At 46.8% G+C, this 20,120-nt stretch overlaps 1 protein-coding gene across 4 annotated transcripts in view; it reads left to right on the plus strand.

Annotated features, from left to right (window-relative positions):
* The window catches only part of tiam2a (TIAM Rac1 associated GEF 2a), an 84,297-nt gene that overhangs the window by 18,965 nt on the left and 45,212 nt on the right, over positions 1-20,120 (plus strand). The window contains exons 1-2 of one of the 4 annotated variants that reach the window (XM_047611014.1): positions 1,294-1,507; positions 9,920-10,001. The exons of 1 other annotated variant lie outside the window; for it this stretch is intronic. The gene's annotated coding sequence lies outside the window, so the exon portion shown is untranslated. Of the gene's footprint in view, positions 1-1,293; positions 1,508-9,919; positions 10,002-17,882; positions 18,441-20,120 lie in introns of those variants that run through there. 2 more of the 4 variants (XM_047611013.1, XM_047611017.1) reach the window with 2 other exon arrangements.

Raw genomic sequence — 20,120 nt, forward strand, 5'->3', positions numbered from 1 at the left:
TGATTGTCTTGAGTAAACCTGTTTTCTATCTCTCTGCTTATCAGTTCTTTAGTCTACATGACGGATGGGGTTGTTAGTGTTATGCAAAATATGCACACCTTTTATATTTCCAAGTAAAAGTAGTATCTAAGGGCAGGAAACTTTGCAGGTAATTGCCAGGCATATCTTTACAGGCTTGATTTCAACATCAGGACGCTGGATTGACCGTGAACCAACTGTATGTGCAGTGGTTAAGGAGGAAAAAATATAATATTCTGTAATATTGTATTTTTTCCTCCTTAACCACTGCACATACAGTTGGTTCAGGGTCAATTTACGAATGTCTACAAGTGTTTTGTGGACTGTACACGTCATTGCGGGAACAGTTTCTTGAGGCAAACATTAAAACTAGTATAAACACATGTTCTTGGATCATTAATAATTTCAGTGATTTTCTGTTGCACTTCCATAAACTTCAGTCAACAAAAAAAAAGATTAAAAAAAGGGCAAAAGTGAAGTCTTTAACATTGACCAAGCTCAAATAAATACTACAGTTGGCTACTGCTAGTATTGTTCCTGCGTTTTGTTTATCTTGGATATCAGAGGTCAAGCCTAAAACAAGTTGGAGATTAAAATACAATGACTGCTCATTGGCTAGTTAGCTATCGTGAGCGATACCAGTTGATAATAATGCATTATGATGTATTGTGAGCAGGCAAACTCCACAGCAACATGTCCAGGGACAGAAGGTGGGCGGTGCTGAGTGTAGGGCTGATTTAATTATACACAAATAGACAAATCCCTCTAATATACAGGTAATAAACAGTGTATTAGTCCAGCTGATGCTAGGAGCAACCATCTTGGATTTTAAGATCTGGGCAATTTTCCAAGCCAGACTTCTCAGATGTTCAGATTAGAATTTCCTTATGTGAACTCAAAAAAATTAACTTCCTGCTTCAAAAGGAACACAAATTTTGACAACTGTTGCTTTCTAAATGTGCATCTTTTATTTCACGACCCCTTTTTGTTAAAAAATAAAAAAAAACAGCTGCACAGGCTGATATGTACTCATCATGATGCGAATAAAAACATTACTCATTTTTAACTGAATTGAAAGGATGTGGCAGTTACACTGTAGTTGATTTAGCAGAGGACCCTGTCATCTCCCCGAGGGACCTTTAAAAGTCCACGAACCCGAGTTTGGAACGTCCATGATTTATCATACATTATAGGGCTATACTTGTCACTAATCCCCCGGTACTCCATGTTACATTGAGGCAGACGGCCATCCCCCCTCTCAGTGTCCGTGGGAAGGAGGAGTTTAACCCCACATTGTCTGGGAGGAGTCCGCAGTCTCTTGGCGCTCCGTCCCAGGATCGTTTGGTCTGGAAACGGAGGGCTCCAAGAAAACCCCACTGTTTTTACTTACTGTTTTTGTTACGTGCAACGGCGTCGTGTTTAAAGATTCCGAAGAAGGAAACATGTGAATGTAGCGGGGAGTATGTCTGTCGAGAGGGAACGTTTGCCGGTGAGTTGCAAGTGAACTTATTTCACAGTCACGCTGCTCTTTAAAGGACTCCGTTCACTCGTGCGCGTTTTTACTCATCGTTAAGTTTTTTTTGTTGTTTTTTATTTATTTAGTTTTTAGAATAAAAGTTTGTGGATGTTTTTTGTGTGTGTAGCAGGGGCCATTGGTCCTAACACGGACTTAATTAAATCTCATTGTTGCAGCTGCGACAAGCTCTTTGAAAGTCTCGCTATCGGTTCTTGGTGAATGTCTTTTTATTTTAATAGAAGACCACGGATCAGTGTATGAAAAGTACAGAGCAGTTACTCAGTCTTACCATTTATATTTACGACTCAAAAACGTCAGTCCACCTTTAAAATTCAGTGTTTATTGACAGAGGCTGTGTGACATGAAAAAGTAATTTGGTAGGATAAGAAAAGCAAATTCCACATTGTCCTTATAACGAGGAGCCTTGGAAATGAGTTCAAACTAATACCAAACGAACCTTTATTGTCATTCCACAGATACAGTAGACATAGTGTAGGTGCTGGGAGAGTCTGGTTCAAGGTGCTTTCTTCCTTCTGATTTATGGACTGGGAGATTGGGAGAACTGGTCATTCCACTAAATACCGGGGCATGTTCTGATCTTGTGTTCGGATGTGATTTACCCTCCCTGTATTGTTGTTTGGCCGCGTGCTGGGGTGGAAGGGCTCTCTAGGCTCTTACAGAAGCAACAAAAGGGCCACGGGGACCCCTGGAGTGGAGGGCCAACCCAGAGCAAACAGAGCTGTGGATCAGGAGGAAAAGGTCAGGGTATGCCTTTTGGCATGACAAACCCTCTGTCATGGAAACCCTCACAGGGAGGTATCCGTGTGACCGTGCTACCTTTAAAAGCCACAGAGGAGGGTTGTAATAATAAAAACACTGGCTAATGTTTGACTTTAAGAGGCTGGTTTGCTCATTGATCGCTCTGAAGACTGGAGTCTCTCCAATGTTCTCGCAGCCATATCTGGGTGGAAAGGATTAATGTTCAGGAAGTGTCATATAGAAATGTTAATTAGTGTGATTAATGATTATTGAAATATGGGTTGGTGAAGTGAGTGCACTTTAAATGCATCCAGTCTTTCCCTGAATCATTTTTTTATCCAGGGGTAATGTTCAGCCTAGGATGAGGGCAAGAGGAAAAAAATTACTGAAGACTGCCTTCTGTTTATTTTTCTGCGGGGGAAACATGCTGTGTGATTGGTTTATATTTCCTCAGACCCCTGCCTGTTTAATGGACCATACAGAAATAGTTATTTACTTAGATAATTGCTGTTCTTCTCATGTGTGCACACAGTTTTTTTGAGCTTGTGTTGGAGATAGGTAACAAATAAAAAGCACCAGGTCATAAGACCCATGTAGATATTTTGGCCTTTGCGTTTCACATTTTTGCGGCTAAGAAATCCCCCACCACAAGGAACAGTATGTTTTTACTATTCTGTTTTTCCTTGAGTTGGAAAAGGGGTCTTGAACCCACTGATCGAATGTGGCCAGTAATTTCCTTTTAGTACAAAACATATGACTGTTGTCCTTTCACTTCTTTTCCATTTGCGACACGAGTTATGAGTTACGCTCCTCAACTGGTGGGGACGTCACTTGTCAAAGTTGTTTACCAGTGACAAAAGGGAAATTCAATTCTCCCCTGTCGCTCTTTGGGTGGCACAGAGTTGCTCCAGAGGCACCTCCAGCTCATCTAATTTAAGATGAAGGACTCAATAACAACGCAGCGCTGTGACATAATTACAGCTGGAACTTCCCCCATGGAGCAGTCTGTTTTGAAACCAGTTGATACGCCGTTTGTAACTTTGTAGAGTTGCGTCCAGAACAACAGCCGAACTGTTGACTGCTCCTGTCTTTGGCGCCTTGACGCTCCGCGGGAGCAGCCATCTTTGTCAGCCGAGGAACTTGGAATGGCTCTCCTCTCCGCAGGCTGCATGTGTGTGTGAGTGCCCGTCGTCGTTAATTCTCAAGTGCTAGCACGCTGGCCGAGAAACGCCAATGTTTCATGTCTTCTCCCCGGCACATTTTTCTCCATATAAGGCGCCGGTGCGTGTGACTTATCAGGCACGGGTAACATCTGTGCTTATTGTCACACGGGGATGAAATGAAGGCCTTCACTGCCTCTAGGTAGAGAGGCCCTGCACGGGGGAAGCTACAGGGGCTCCGCCGTGCATGATGGAGACAAAAGCGTTTGAAATGGATTGAGTTGAAATGAGAAGAACTTTCTCTTCCCGTCTTGTCACTTCCCCGACTGCCGCGTTATTTTGTAGCCTCTGTTCAAGTATAGACAATCCACCCGAAGAAGAATAATGGCGGCCTGTGTGATTCTATTTCTTGTTGCTGTGGTTGACATTATATTTGGCCTTCAAAGTGTTTGTTGGTGGTGTATGGCCAGCAGTGTTCGGAGTGGTTGCTATAAAAAGCAGGTGAGCTGAAAGCTGGTGTTGACAGCGACTTGGCCGAGGCTTCTCATTTGCTACCACGCTCCCCGAGATGCCGACCGAAAGCCACAAGACTGGCTTTGACCCCTTCTGTGTGCACATAACTGCAGGTCAGAGAGCTATCAGCAACACTACGCTGATATAACCCGTCCTGTCTTATGACAGACAAAAGTAATTACTGAACCCTGTGACTAACAAAAAAACAAACAAAAAAAAAGGAGTACCGCCCTGTGTTGCATAATTCAGCGATTCTGAATTTAACTTGTTTTGCTGTGGCTACTTCTGGTACACACACACACACACACACACACACGTCCACTTAGAGGGATTTGTTCAGTCAGCTGCACTTTGTGTATCTGCTCCGACACAAGAGCCCCTGCTCTACTGCACATACACGAACCTTCTGTCCAGCTCAGCAGAGCGACGCAGTTTCATCCACCTGAACCGATGCGCCCATTCGTGCTCCCACTTACAGCGGCGGCTCCTGAGCCCCGGAGCAGATTAATACACAGGCCTAAATTGAGCTACGCTCGTTCTGGGTCACGTGCTTAAGTGACAGCCTGTAAGGACTGCGAAGAAAACGGAGATTAAATGAAGGCTGCCGCTTTAACAGTGTGCCAGGCAAGGCATGAGATTAGGAGTTCCCGCGGCAGATGATTGGATTGTAGGTGAAGCAAGAAGGCGAGGGAGCCCTAAAACAAAGCCAGACGAGGGCACGTGTGATTCAGACTTTCATTAACCCCGAAGAAATTACTGCAGGACATGCCATTACAACTCTTTCATTGATGATCATATAAATCACGTGGCAATCGGTGCTCCACGAGGCGAAAGGCCCCCATGACAGCAGTTGAGTAGTGGTGCATGTAATTTCTGTGAGCTTTCTAGACGGCATACAATATTTCAGTCTGGTAAAGGTGCCGCCTCAGCACTTTCAGTCCGAGTCTGTGATTTATTGTAGATATGCAAGTAATAGTTTGATTACCTAAATGTATGAACAATGAAATGCGTGCGAGATGGAGCGCAGCGTGCAGGCGTATTGATCCGCGTATGGGACTTGATGTCTCGACAGTACAACAGCTGCAGGGGACCTAGTCGGGGATTGTGTCATTGCTTATGCTCACAGCATATTCTTTCAGAACGCTGGTGCCGTGTGTAAACACCGGTTGAGCCTTTGATTACGATTTCAAACTGGAAACATCCATGCAGCATCTAGGCTCTGCAGTAAACTCTGCATATACATGAGATTTGTGTTTCTGATATTTGCTTCAAAAGGCCACGCGTGCTGCCACATTCATCCGGCGATCAACAGCCCGGTTTGTATGGAAATGCCACGTTCTGCACCCCCTCCCACTCATTGTCTCTAAGCCCGCTTACCGGTCAATCCTCATAACAATAGAAATTGTGATTGATCTGCCCTACCTCGGTCCAGTAGCCATAAGGTCCTACTTACTACCCGTGCCCTATTGGAAAGGCAAACACAGCTGGTGCTGCAGCCAAAGTGCTCGTTGCTGTGATGTTCCGTTGGCGCCATGTGTCCTCTGCTCGTATTTTCCCCCCACCCCCCATGATGGATGGAGCAAATTTTCTGGGTACACATTCACTCCCAACACATCCCACCTGCTCATCAGTGGGTGGAGATTGACTATCTTTTTGTTTCTGAAGAAAGCTGAAGAACCCACCCTCTCCTGGTCTTTTTGCACTGCACCAGAAGCTAGGTGGTTGATACATTCATCTCTGTCATATTCATAATGCCTCAATTTGTGAAAGATCAATTAAGTTTTTACACTGATACAGCAGTTTGGACAAAGCATGTGTGCAGCATCATAGTCTGATCCATACCACACCGCAGTGTGATTCCATCTGAAGATGGTAAATGACAATTGCTACAAAGCTGTATAGAGCAGATGAGAAAGAATGTTTAGATCTGCACAAATCTATCTCTGACCGCACATGGATCCATCTGTATCCAGCAGTCCATTCATCACAGTCTTCAGCAGCCACATATCTATCTTGACAAATATGGCTATAACTCTGCAGTCTTGCATGATATTGATGTCGTTTCCCATCTTTTGCTTGCTCAGAAGCCCGCTCCACTGAGCTGCGTGGAACATGGTGCACTCTTATCTGTGGTTTCCTGGGCTCTGGGATAGACATGAAGTGCTTTGGAGGGTCTTTGGCAGCCCCTGTATTCGTGTTACGTTTAGGAACATTTTCAGGCTCATTAGCGCTGCTCTCCCTGTCCAGCCCCTTCCCCTCTTTAACAGTTAGTGGTTTGATCTCTGAACAAGATAAGCTCTTTTCTCCACTTTCCCGTCTCCAGGCTTTGTCATGTTGGTTCAGTCATTTGGCGTCCGGCCAGCATAAACAGAGACGGGGTCCTGATTGTTTCAGGTCGACGGCAACGCTGGCATCCACTCAGAGAGCATGCTCAATTAAAGCTTCCTCAAAAATCCTTTCCCTCCAAAGAGGTAAATGTATCTAAAAAACCTGCTGGGGTGATATTATCGTCAAGGCTTGTTTGGCTGACAGGCCTCAGTTGTTTGAAGGAAAAGGGTGACGGACCTCACTGTGACACAAGTCAAGATAAGAGCAAAGAAAGAGTAGTTGTCAGAACATTTGATCTGTTTGATCAGTTTTTGCCATTTATGCCTCTGTGAAATTGCACAAAATTATGCATCCTTTGAAAAAGACGCCAAGAGGTCTATGAATCAGGCCGATGTAGGTGGGTGGGCTTTTTACAGCACCTTCTGGGCACCCCAAGCAGTGATGTGCTTTTCTTCACTTTTCACCCGGGTTGACTCGGGGTTCCCTCACTGCCCAGATACTTCCAGCTCTGCTTCTGTGCATCCTGCTAGTGCCAAGGCTGGATCTATGCACAGCTGTTACATGTGCCGTATTTAACCCTGGGCTCACTCTCCCTGGCCCAACCTTACGCATTTACTAGCTCTCTGTGGAACTTTGTCTGTCCAGACCACTGCTAGGGTGGTTTTCATAGTAGATGGGTGCAGGTGCAAAGGACCATCTGGACTTATCTATCCAGAAAGCCTCTTTCCACTTTGTGTGCCACAGGAGCTTTCCCCAGGTCTGGTGTATTTATACTACTTAAACACTATGAAATGATTCATGCCATGCCTACAAGGACACAGTCTTTATAGAAAGTCAGGAGGGTCAGTATTATGGATAGTTGGTTTGCTAATTTAAGCAGGTTATGCAGAGTTCAGGTCACTGCCCAGCTTTTTGCAGTTTTGCAGAGAGTTGTACAATATTAATACATGTCTTCGCCGAAACCGTGTCAAAGCAGATGCCTCCCGTCTCGCTTATAAATGCCGCCTTTTAAAAGTTTTAGACGTGGGTTCACAGCCGTGTCAGAGGATTACTAAATCTCTGCGCTCACAGAAACGTGAGGCAGGGAATCTTAGTGAATCTTCGAAGCCTGATGTTGGGCGATGTGGGGCAACCGGTTCACCGTGGCCGAGGTAAACACACCAGTCACATGTGTGAGTTACGTACGTACAGGAGGCACCAAGGGCTATTAATGGGATCTGACATTCAAGTGTCATTGGAGATGCTGGCTCCTGGTCTGTCTGCAGCTCAATCCTAATGTTATTAAAGGTGCAGGAGCCAAGAAAGTGAACTGCCTGGTTTATAGACTGATCTGGTTCTTGCTCCTCTGTCCAAGTACTGCACCTTAATCTAAGAAAGGTGATCAGATGTGTTTATGTTTAAAGGAATTGTTTGAACTTTTTGGGTAAATACATCCATATACATTTTTCTTGCTTCGGAAGGTTGATGCCTCTTACTCCATGTATGAGACAACTGGCACAATACATAGACATGGAAGCAACACCCAGTCTGGCTCCGTCCAAGGGTTAAAAAGGGTCAGGCAAGAGGTGGGCACTTGTTTCTCTGTGTTCTTCTAGCCCTTATGCTGAGCTAAGCTCACAGATAGACGGGAGTGTTGTACAATCTTCTCAACAGTCTCTCAGTAAGGTCAAAACATCTACATACAGTATTCTGTATCCAAGATGTTCCGCATTTTTGCCTTAGGGTTAGGGTTGCTATGGTTGAATGGATAGCCAAGAACTGTGTGGAGAGAGAGCCGGGAATAGAAATGCAGTAAAGTTCTGGATGACCAGGAGTCGAACCTGTAAGTGCTGCATGCCAACGTGGTATGTGCCCTGACCATTCACCATCGGGTCCCCACATTTTTCTACGTCCAAGCCAAGATTTAATGCATAGCTTGGACAGTGGCTCAAACATCCCCGGTGGTTTGACAGACTCAACGGGACTGTTGTTGTCTTGTCCACATGGATTTCCCAGGGTGTGGAGAATATGTGAGCGCACAGTTTAGACTGTCTCTTTGTGGTGAAAAGAGGAACAAGTGACTCACAACTACAAGGGATGCGCATATCCTTTGTGTGAGAAAATCACTAACGAAGTATGTGGGGCCACTGTGGTGCACATGTTGTATAGCAGCTCCCGTTGCATTCTTTTTAGCTGAAAAACAAGAAGCCTGTGTTAGTCCGCATAACTCTGTCATAGCCTTCAGGATCCATGTTGATGGACTAGCTGTGTGTGAACCGCCTTTTGGCTTGCACTGACTGAGCTAGTATCTCTACCTCGAATGCATTTTATTGCGTCCAGCAACCGGCCTTTCACACGCATTGATATTCGACTTGCATGGATCTGTTGTAAAGTGAATACATACAGCAGTGAAGTCATTCATTATAAATCATTTCCCCTTTGGAGGGTGAAATCATTTATCCACAATCTCATGAGGGTAGTGATCCAAGGAGCACGCCCTGACTGGTGACTAATGGGTGGATGATGTCGTGTCACTCAACCCACTGACATACAGCGGATACACTTTGGTTTCTAGGTTGTTGCAATACATCATCCCTGTCAATACAAACAACTGCTAGAAAGCTTCATTTCGCTTATTGTTTTGCCGCGGGTATCGTCGCGCATGCTTTTATGTCGTTTGACAGTTTTTTATTCGGCGATTGCCAAATACAAAACTGTCTCTCCTGGCAGGGACTCTGACTGGAAAAGAATGACTTTAATAACGGTGATATCTTCTTGAAGTTATTTTTGAAAGCCATCCCTGTCTGCTCAGGCGCTTGTCCTGCGCCTCGGTAGCAATTTTGTGTGTGCGCGCGCGCACGCGTGAGGCGAGCGGTTTCGACTCCAGCGGCAAGCCCTGTGGTCTGCTCGCGTGGAGAAATCGTCCTCACTGGAAAGTTGCGGCCGCCGTTTTTTTTAAATGCTAATAACGATATTCTACAGTTCTTCGGTCGGTGCTGGCATACCCAGCCACAAGCTAATAATAAGAGTCTAGAGAAATGCCAGGAACTGGGTTTTCCTGACAGTCATGATTGTTACAGTTCAAGGAGCTGGGTGAAAGCTGTATTTACGCAGTCATGTTGTATTATTAACCTCGTGTATCATTTCTTTCTGTGTTTTTTTTTTTTCCTCTTTCATACATAAATTGTGGTTGATGACATTTTTATTTAATAAGCGGAAGCTTATTAACATAGTTCAGCCCCTGGTTTTTCACACTCTTGCACACTTAATTGGTCCTTGTGTGTGGTGTAAAGAGAATACGCCGGTAGTCTGTGGGCAGCTTTTCTAAAATGATGATGTGTGTTTGTGAGTCTCTAATGGGGGTTCTCCGAGTGTTCATGTTCGGTCCCAGACAGGCCTGCTGCTTTTTGCTAATTATGCTATCATACAGTGCCACGGGCTTTTTTTTGTCTAAGCCAACAAGTATTTTAACAAGCTGGAAGACCGCACTCATTCTTTCCGATCTTTTACCAGCATCTATATCATCGTGCTTAATGTCTGGGCCTTTTGGCAAGCTGCAAGCGTTGGCTGGCCGCAGGAGTCGCAGGCCAAGATACATTTGAGCATGAAATATGTTGAAAAACTGTTTGTCGTCTTCTCCGTGCAGTGTGCCGCCGCGCTCCAGAGCCACTTTGATGAAGTCTGAGACAGAACAGCTTCACACAGACTCCGCAGACAAGTCGGATCAGGTTAGATTGTTTAAACTGCCATAGATGCCTCTGTGGTCATTACTGCTGTGTAAAGTGGGCTGCAGTGCATTAGCGCTGGCAGCGAGTGTTGTCAGAACACCCCATGCTTTTCTGTTATTATGTGGCCTGGATGGGAGCGCTTTCTCTGCGCTCAGGATTCAGATCATGTAGGTTTCTCCTCATACTTTTCTCCGAGTGGGTGGAACAGTTGCCGTATCTTCACCGGGAATGAGAGAAACAGTGGATGTTTTGTAGTCAACCCTTTGCCCGAAGGGTTAAGCATCTCCGTTTCCCCCCCTAAGCCCATCCCCTGCTTAGGAGGAGAAGCTTGTGAATAAATGCCACCCTTGTCCTCCACTAATGGAACAGCTTGACCTTTCGTGACCCCTGCCGGCCGGAGCATCTGCCTGTCGATTCCCCCCGGCCCGTCCTGTGGGACATCGCCAGGCTGTCACATCTGGCTGTGAGCAGTAATTCAATTAGTCGAGGAATTTATTTCGCTGAATGATAAATTAAGGACTGGCCTGTAATTTTTTCGTGTTTTCTTAGTCTCAAAAGTAAGCCCCGCCATTTTTATCGCCGTTGATTCATTTCGTGTAATGGTGTGAAAGTTTCCTTTTCTGGGCGCTGTGCACCACGACTGCATAATGAGCTTGATCCTCATTGACATTCTTGAGCCTCCCCTGTACGGATGGGATAGTAATGAGTTCGGCAGGGGCCTTAATTCAATCTTGTGGGTAGAAGGAGGCACACATGTGGCACAGCTGCTAGCGCTTAGCCCAGCCTTGCCTTGCCGTGCCGTGCCGTGCCCTGCCCTCAGACAAGGTGCCATTCGGTGCCCGTGATGGCTTGTTTCGGTGTTATCAGCCATTATGAACCACATTCCTCAGTGAAAAGGCCTCGCAGGACTGAACAAAGGAGTTTGCTTTGAGGTGGTTTTGCTACGACTTTTTCCACGGCAATCGAATTAGCTCACGTGCCTCAGCGTCCGCGTGACTGGTGGAACTGGTCGCGCAGGTCAGGCTTTGTTGTCGCATTTGACTTCGCTGGTTAAACACAGTTGCTGCTCGAGCTCTTTGTGGAGCACCTGTCGTGGATTATGGGTCGATAAGCGGCCCCCCGGCTAATTTCTTGTCATAATTCAACAGTGGAATGTAATCTGACCTTTGATTTATGGGATGAGATGTTAAAAAAAAAAAAAAAAAAATCAAGTCAATCAATTTCTATTTAAATCGACAAAGAGTCAGTTACAAACCTTACACAAAGACACATTTAAACATTTACTTTCATACATATTCTTCAAACTAATGTCGATCGGCATCGTTTGCGCTCTAGTGAGTTGCGTGTTAACCTATGACACAGATTTAGGGAAAGAATCTAGGTCATGTTCAGGTTTTTGAACTTCAACCTTCAGGAGGAGCCCGGTGTGGCGACACACACCCGTACACGCTCTATAAAGCTCGATGCTAACATCAGGTGTGGTTGCTTATTGGCTTTTGTAATGAAATAAAGGCCGCCAGAGTTATTTCAAAGTCTGTGCATAAATACAATCAGCTTCGACCAAATAACTCTTAATCTACAAGTAAAAAATGAAAATGTGGCTCGGGTTTGTGTGAAGCCCGTGCGTGCTTGTGGCTGATATTTAAAAGAGCAATGTGCAATCTCAGACGTCCACAAGTGGTAGCTCTGGCGTCGAGTAAAACCTGCCAGTGTGTGTCTGCGCTGGGCTCTTCACCAGCTGTCTCACCCATCACCAGTGCTTTCAGGATGCTGAGCAGGCAGCCCGGCTCAGATTTCCCTCCTCTCCAGAGATACTGTACGCGTATGAAACACATACTTTAGATTTTGGTCCGCTGAACTTGAAGCCACAATAAAACACCAACAGAAGCAGAGCGGTGTTATACTGTGAGAGTGAAATTGCACTACGCCGGTCCTAATTCAAATCTAGTTGCCTGCCTGGGGAATTTACCCACCTTTGATCACCGTCCAGCTCAACACAGAATATTAGTTATTTATCCTCTTCAGTGCAGAGCCAGCAGCCGTGTGCTTGTCTTACGTCAGAGGGTGGTTACTTTATGTGGAGATTTACGTGAGCCCTGCGAGTTCAGCGCCGTGTTTACTAAAGCTCTACTGTAAGTGGGATACGTTCTTATTAGAGGCTACGTGAGCGTTCAAGGACATTTAAATGCTGAACGTGAATAAATACACACGTGTGTAGGTCCTAGGTGCAGCAAGACATGTCTAAACAGAGCTGATTTCACCTGATGGATGGTTTATGCAGCCGTCCGGACTGTGGTCCTGTGTTTACAGGGCTCTGATGTAGGTCCATGACCCGATGCTGACAACTCCACCACTTTATCGCACCATCTACCGCCGGCTCCGGCCGGCTCCTCTCAGCTCGGCCGGAGACGAGGATATATATCTCCGTCTCGCGCGGGCCTCGGCAGCGTGGCGAGAATACTAAGGCCTCTCTGGTGAATCATCACAGTCGTTTTCGTTTTAACAGAACAGAATTGTGGCGCTGCTCTGTGCGGGCACGATCGACGTGGAGGCTGAGAAGGAATTTGGTTCGAGCAAGTGAATCAGAGCTAAGGGTAATCTTGTCGTTTCAGGAAGTTGTCGGTGCCGCTGCATTTAGAGAAGTTTAACCACGCGAAAGGTTGTTTTTCACTGACTTAAATCGGACTGTTGCAAACACTTTCATGGTGAATTAAACTGGCCCACCACACTCGCTGGCTATTGCTGTAACATCCCTCCTGAGCCCTTAACAGAAGCGATCTTTCAGGCCTGCCGATGAGGTAACGAAAGCCTTTAATAAGGACATTAATCGCTTCAGGTAATGGGCCCTAATGGGCTGCTGGGCATGACTCCTTTGTTATCTTTGTTAACCTTGACCACAATGAGCAAACCAACCGGACGGGCCCAGACTAGTCTAACCGCCTCTAATAGACTGAAAACATCACCAGGGCTTTTGCCTGTCAGTTTGTCAAAGTTTAAGGCTTTAGCAGACATGACTGTGATGTATAAACAGTGGTGAGAGTGCTGAGCCAGCGCCAGCAATTAGTCTGACCCCGGTCACTGCCTTATTCTGGATCCCTCGGCAATTTATCATAAGTAAGGTCACTTACTACGCGTCAGATGGTCCCCTAACCTGTAAAGTCAAGAGAACAATGCCCAATAATTTGATCAGAGCCAGCTGAGTGATTTATGTTCTGTTTGGCCCGACTGCGATCCACGCTTTTGCCCTCAGTAGACTATAAAAGACAAGACAGCGCCAGTCGGAGTGCTAGTTTACCATGAACATATGGCTCCGCTTGGCACGCGGAGGTATAATTTTAATTTTCATTAGCGTCAACCTGTCCTCTGGCTTTCCAGGCTTGAATCACGTGCTAGTGATCCGTCAGCTCACGCAGAGCCAACAGATTTCTTTGAGTTTTATCCTTGCAGTGGCCAGAAGTGGCCCGGGGAAGTGTGGAGGGGAGGGGGGGGCGGCACTCCACACCCTCCACACCCAGGGTGGGGGAGGCCACAGGGGCTTACTCCCTATGGCGTCAGGGCTGCTCAAGAATGCAGGGAGGGATTAAAGCACGTCTGTGGCAGTGATGGATGGGACTAGGAGCCACTCACACTCCCACAGACATATACCCATAGAGCATCTGGATGCAGACTGTTTGGCCCTGCTCCGCTGAAGCAGGTGTGTGTGGTTTGTGTGTGTGTGTCTGCTGGGACACAGCCAGACTCGGTTGTTTGTCCTACTACCCCAGATAGAGCCCGCGCTTCGTTTTTATTTCCAAGCTGCTGCTTTTATCTGCTCCAGCTCACCTCTGTGACACTTTGAGCGATTCACTTTGTCCCTTTTTTTTTTTTTTTTAAATTGCAGATGAATCGATTTCTGCTCCCTCAGTAGGTTTTTCTTTCCAATTGCGTGTGGTGATTGATGCTTCGCACGTGGGTCTGCAAGTTTCACTCTGCATGTGTGTCGTCTGGACCTTGTAGGGGAACATTGATTACTGTACATGCGCGCGTGTACCCGCTTCCCAAATCCCCCAAACCCCATTGTTTCCCTGAAACCTCTGGTGAGCCTGTGTGACCTCCAGCGGCCGCGCGACCGATCCTGCTCTGCAGTGGTCAATGATCGCTGATGGATCACCTCGGGGAGTCAGGAGAGTGTCTCCTGACACGGCTGCCACGGTACACTACGGCGGCTGTTGCTATGATAATGAGCGAGTGGGTTGCGGGCTGATTGTATTAATCACTAGAGCTCACACCGCGTGAGCGTTTGACAGATTATCCGGCAGCGCGCAAAGGACAGCTGCAGTCACTTCCAGTCGAGCTGGTACTTTGTGTGTATCGAGTTGAATGCGGGTGTATTATGCAGCCGTTTAGATGTGGAAATATACAGTCGTTAGGCACCTTGGATTCAAACTGCGCTTCCTGAAGGTTAGCAGCTAACGTTGCTCTTCTTTTTCCTCAAATGCACTTTCCGCTGTCTCTTATCAGATACCTCTTCTTTCCTTTGCATGAGGAAGCTGTCGGGCTTCGCCCTACCATCCAGGGCAGGGCTGGGTGTGCGCTTGTTTTCCCAGAAGCCCCCAGGTCTTGTGTCTGACCCTACTGGCTGCGGCACACTCTAGTTTCCCCTGTTTCCTAAGCGCCACCTGTCATTCGCTCTATTACCCGTTCCATTCTAGTTCCATTTTCTCTGTAACTTCTCCTAAAACTTGTTGTAGATACATGACAGTGGGATGAAGCCAGTGAAGCAGCTCGCCTGAGGTGTTCTGCTGCAGCTGCAGAAGTCGAGGCGTGTGTGTGTGTCAGAGAGGGAGCATGCTGATTGCACGGGAAAATCAATCCAGCTAAACTGTGGGGATAGCAGTCAGTCAGAAAGCCAGATACTGCGGCTCTGGATTCAGTTCAAGTGCATGCTGCGCGTGTGCGTGTCTGTCTTTTCCCTTCACCGACTTAACCCTCGAAAACGACCTTCCGCTGTCCATTAAGCTGCTTAATTTGGCAGAGGAGCTGATTTGCACCTGCAGTCGTCCAGCTGTTTGCTAGCACACTTCATTCCCTCGTTAACCTCTTCCTCCCTGTGCCGTTCACACAGCCTGCATGCAAAGGGCCGCTGCAGACGGGTGACACCGCCCCCTGGAGGAGCTGCCGAGTCAGTGTCTCCTCTGAGCGAAGCCTCGGAAGATGTTTGTACCACGTCCTTCACGTTGTCAGGAGACAATAATCCCGGTGTTGTCCTTTTGCGCTCATCATCCCTCTTTTGTGAGCGGAGACGCGGCTTTCACGCGGCGACGCATCCCGGTTAATTTAAAGTTGCTGCTGAACTCTGTCTGAAGTCTTGGGCTGACAGGAGCACCAGACTGTAGAGAGTTATGTGTTGAAGAGAGATTAGAGGAGTGGAGAATAGAGGATAGTTATTGGGTACTTATAAAAAAAAAAGATGAAGAAGGAATACAACATTGGTCTAGTCTGTCAGCAGATAGTATTCAGTTGTTTGATGTGTTGTTTTATAGTAAAAACCAGAAACGATACAATTTTTCTCACTTCAAAACTTATTTGTTTTTAAGGCGTGGATGGTGTTGTATAGGTAGAAATCCAGATCGACAACACAAAGACTATGGACTTATCAAGCCCGGATCAAGGGTACACCCCTGACACAAAATTACCTATCAGTCCGCCTCGCATCCCACCAGCTCCGCCCCACCCGCCTCGCCGCACATGCTTCCATCCCATTAGATATTTTAAATCCATACATGAGGCGGTGTGCTAATCGCTGCTAAAATGAGCAATTAAGATCCACTTATTCCCTCCCTGTGGATACTTCACCGCAGACTGCAGTCCCCAGTGAGCGCGATAATCAATGGCATCAAACCATAAACGGCCTGCAGCCACCAGAACGACTCCGTCGTGCTTTTTTTTACGAGGGAGTGGAGAAATATTAGCGCGCTAACTGAAACCTCATATTTCCTCCCTCCCCTCGCCCCATCCGTCAGCCCGCCCCCACGAGCGTCATTCCGCACCAGTGTGGGACTGATCACTGCGAGCTTCTCAGTCCGAGACAGAACGTGACATAATTAATGTGTTTTACATAAAAAAAATCATCGTTCACGCGCAGTTAATGGGCCTACCGCAGCACATTAATGCAACGGATGTCTAAGGAACACATGAAGGGCCGTGCAGTCATTAAGCCGGGTATGTGCCGGGTCTTTAAAAGCATTGAATTCATTTTCCTCCAATTTCAAAAATTGCCTTCACATAAATTTAAAAGTCTTAAATGTCGCGGTTCAGTCCTCTGTCCACTCTCTGCTGCTTATCTGTGCAGTTTTTTATGATTATGATAAAATAAGGAATGAATTTATGTCACTTCTGGAGAGTACATGTCCTTGTAAATTTGCGTAATTTGTGATTTTTGCATGTGCGGGGTTGATTTAATCGTCGTTACATTCTGAGGTTGGACGATCTGTTTGGGAAGTGGAGCCGGTGGCACTGGTGTTATTAAGCCCAGTAACAAAAAGCCCATCAGGGGTTGCCTGGACTTAACAATCAGAGGGTATTCCTGTTATTTCTAAGCATCGTCTCAAAGCAAATCCGTCCTGATGAAGTCCTCAAACCGTGGGTCCCACTAATAAAACTCTGGATTTCCTCTATATGAAATCTCTCTTACACTTTTCTTAATCAGTATTTTCTTAAATAACGTCATTGTGCGGTGCAAGGTGGCCTTCCACGCATTAGTTCATCTCATCAGTGGAAAACATGTAAGTGGAAATTGTGTGTGCGGAGCTTGGATATAGAGGGATTTGATTTGGCTCTGGAGCTTGTTAAATCCTTAATTGATCATAATTAGAGGTCAGATCATTTGGCCCAGGGAGAAATTAGACCCAGCACCTGCTCTGTGTGAATATGTATCGCAGCAACACTCCCGGGCTTCTCTTTCTTTCTTTCCTCAGCGGCTCTCAGTCACTCGGGGTGTGTTGTCGACCAGCCTTTTAGCTGCCTCTGTCTATAGCTGGACAAAGGCCTTTGAGAGGAGCACGGTCTAGGCCACAAGGACTATTGTGTTGTCAACAATGTTGTTTAGAGCCGGTGAACGCTGCTGATATTGTGTCCTGGAGCTGATGTCTCTGTGTCAAGCAGCCGGCTGATGGAAGGCAACTCCACAGCTGCTCATACAAGCGCAGACATGAATAGCTTATTCAGAACGAAATCATTTTCCAGAGAAGAACCCCGTCCACGCCATAAACTCTTTATATTTTCAGCTATAATTGTGCCGCGATACGTCCCCCCCCAAACACCAACAGCATTCTCTCGGCTGCTCCGAAATAAACAAGCGGCTCCCGGGAGACGGCTTTTAGACGGGCCTGGCACGCGTCGTCCAGCTCTCAAACGCGTGTTGTTCTGGTGTGGCTTTCTGAATGGGTCCGGCTTTGCTGCGCGACCACAACTATGCGAACCGTAGACGGATGGAGGCATGCGAGCGCTCTCAGCCTGACGGCGGTCTCCAGTTGGACTCCGCTGGGGTGAGGGCTGAGTCACAACGCTCGCAGAAATCCTAATTCCAGGGAGGGTTTCGCCTCATTTCTTCGCGTTTTAATTTGCCCCGAAATGCGCTCCATTGGTGGCCCCTTCAGCCCTTAGAAACTCTCAAAAAGGCATGACGCCGACTGTTTCCTTCTGTGTGTGATTTCCTCTCTTTTCTCACCAAACTGCTGTCCTCACTCACTGGACTTTTTTCTCCGTAGCTCACTCGTGCCTACATATACTCTTTCTCTATATATATTTCTGTCCCCCAAGTAGCTGGCTGCCTTCCTGGCCTCCTCCTGGGGTCATTGCGGTATTTAGGGTCAGACAAGGGCTCCAGTCATTGCGCCCTCCCCAGTGCCTCCCAGGCAGTGCTGCAGCATTACTCGCCAGCTTGTCTCGCCCAATCGCCTCAAACGGCTACAGAAAACCGCCTTGGCTGCAACAAGTCCCTGCATCCTCCTCTGAGCCAACGGAAAAGCTGCATATAGGAAAAACAACACCGTTGAGCGGTGGAGCCTCTTTTTTTAATTTTTTTTTTTTTTTTTGCAGTGGAGACTCTAAATGGACAAGAGCTATAAAACATCCTCCCTTCGCTTTCTGAGAGAGCTTTTCTGTTGAGAACTTTTTCACTTTTTCCCCCCGTGCGCTCTGGCTTTTCCTCTTGGCGCTCCGTTACCCACGGTTACCCTGAGGGGATTGTGATTCGCTAGGAGCCGGGGAGGGAGTTTCCACGTGTCCTGGGTGTGTGTGTGTGTGTGTGTGTGTGAGTCAGATGCAGTGTGTGTATGTTGCTTTAAGACTCAACGAGGCTTCGCGAGGAGAATCCACTTTGAGATCAGAGAACACCAGCTAGATTCCTCCTTTGCAAGCTCTTCAAAGAGCTTTTAGATTAAAGCCCGGGCCACGGAGGTAAGGCATGTTATGGGTTCTGTGTTTTATCCTTCTCTGCCTTTGTTTGTCCTGTTTCTCGGATTAAGAGGAGACTGGGGTGAAGAGGTTGCATTGTGCTTCCCATTGTCCAGATGCGCAGGTGTGGATTTGCATGCGTGAGTGCTGTTTATCTCCACCTGTGTCTGGCAGAGGCCAGTTTGTGCTTGAGTTTTTATCTCTTATTTTACAGTGTACCTATCTGTATGAGGCCTCAGCGTGTCGCCTTGTAAAAAAGTAACCTCTCACAGCTTCACACTTAATCACCTCTGCTGGTGTGTTTCAAGGTTGTCAGCGTTTTCTGCCTCGCTCACGGCGAACGGCTCAGGAGCAACCGATTTAGCCGAACTTACCACCTTGTCTAAAGTTTGTATCTCCTTCCCGCCGGATGCTTGCTCAGTGGGAGAACACGGTATGGAAATATTTGGAAACGTTTTCTTGGCATCGCTCTGGAATGACAGCGGCATACATGTATAAATCTTTCAGGAGGCTGCCATGTCATTTTTGGTCGGGCGCCAGGCACGGAGCCTCTAAATGTATAATGAAAAAGTCCAAAAGACACTTAACAAGCCCTCGGATGGATGTTTGGTGGCTTTGGCTGGGACAACCACGCGATAATATGGGCTTTCAGCGAGTGATTCATACATGGACATTTCTCCTCATAAGCAAACAACCGCAGGATACTTTAAATCTGGTTCATATGACAAAAACTCAGTGGGAGACGGGCTGGTCCTCTGCTCCAATAGTGCTGTTCTCTCTTCTTCATCACTTCCTGTTGTTGTTTTTGCGCTGAAAACATTTGCGGGCGGCCTTGTGTAAGTTTGAATTCAAGCTGAGAAAGTGAAGTTTTCCCCGTGCTGTTCCTTTAAGAGTGGAGTTGTTGCAGCGCTAGAGGAAAGTGATAAGAGACAGGTCCCACGGGCTGTGATTTGACAGGAGGAAGGCAGTGCGATTGTTAAACAGTCACTGCCAATAACAAATTACCTCACTGCTCCTTTTTCTAGCATTAGAATTTAAAAACACGAAACCATGTCGCTACTTTACTTCGTGTCGTGCATTTTGACATTTGCTGCTGATTTATGACTTTTTCTCCCCACCAGAACCACGTGTGAACGCGCACGTTTGGGAAAACCGCTAAAAAAAGTGCTGCAAGTTCTCTGTGTGTATACGATTTTACGGCAGCGTAGATCGAAAAACTGCAATAGTGGCATCATGAAATTACTGTGAGGCTTAGTTCTTTGGGGAAATTGTCCTGTGTTTCACACTGCTGTGTCAATAATTATTTCTAAGGCTAAGATTCAAGGACATGAAGGTCACAAACTTAACTGTGCGTGTGTGTTTGTGAGAGGTCACAGCTACTGTTCAACAAATGCTTGGTGGTCTTCAAGGAGGAAAAAGGACGATTACTTCCCTAACAGTTCATGTACCTACTGTGTTTATACCACGCCGAGGTGTGGCCCATTCCTCACCGTTATCCCAGACTTAAAACACACACAGTGTCAGACTAAACATGGAGCTTAGGTAGGAGTCACCCAGGGGCAGCCTGAGAAGAATGCCAGGTCACAGGGTGTGCCGAGGAGCGATGGGGTGGCAGTGGTCCCCCGGCCCCCGAGCAGATGGCCTGTAGGAAGCCTTTTGACGAGAACAGAGGGCTGAAGGGGA

This window comes from Mugil cephalus, chromosome 17, assembly GCF_022458985.1.
Source record: "Mugil cephalus isolate CIBA_MC_2020 chromosome 17, CIBA_Mcephalus_1.1, whole genome shotgun sequence".
Taxonomy (NCBI): domain Eukaryota; kingdom Metazoa; phylum Chordata; class Actinopteri; order Mugiliformes; family Mugilidae; genus Mugil; species Mugil cephalus.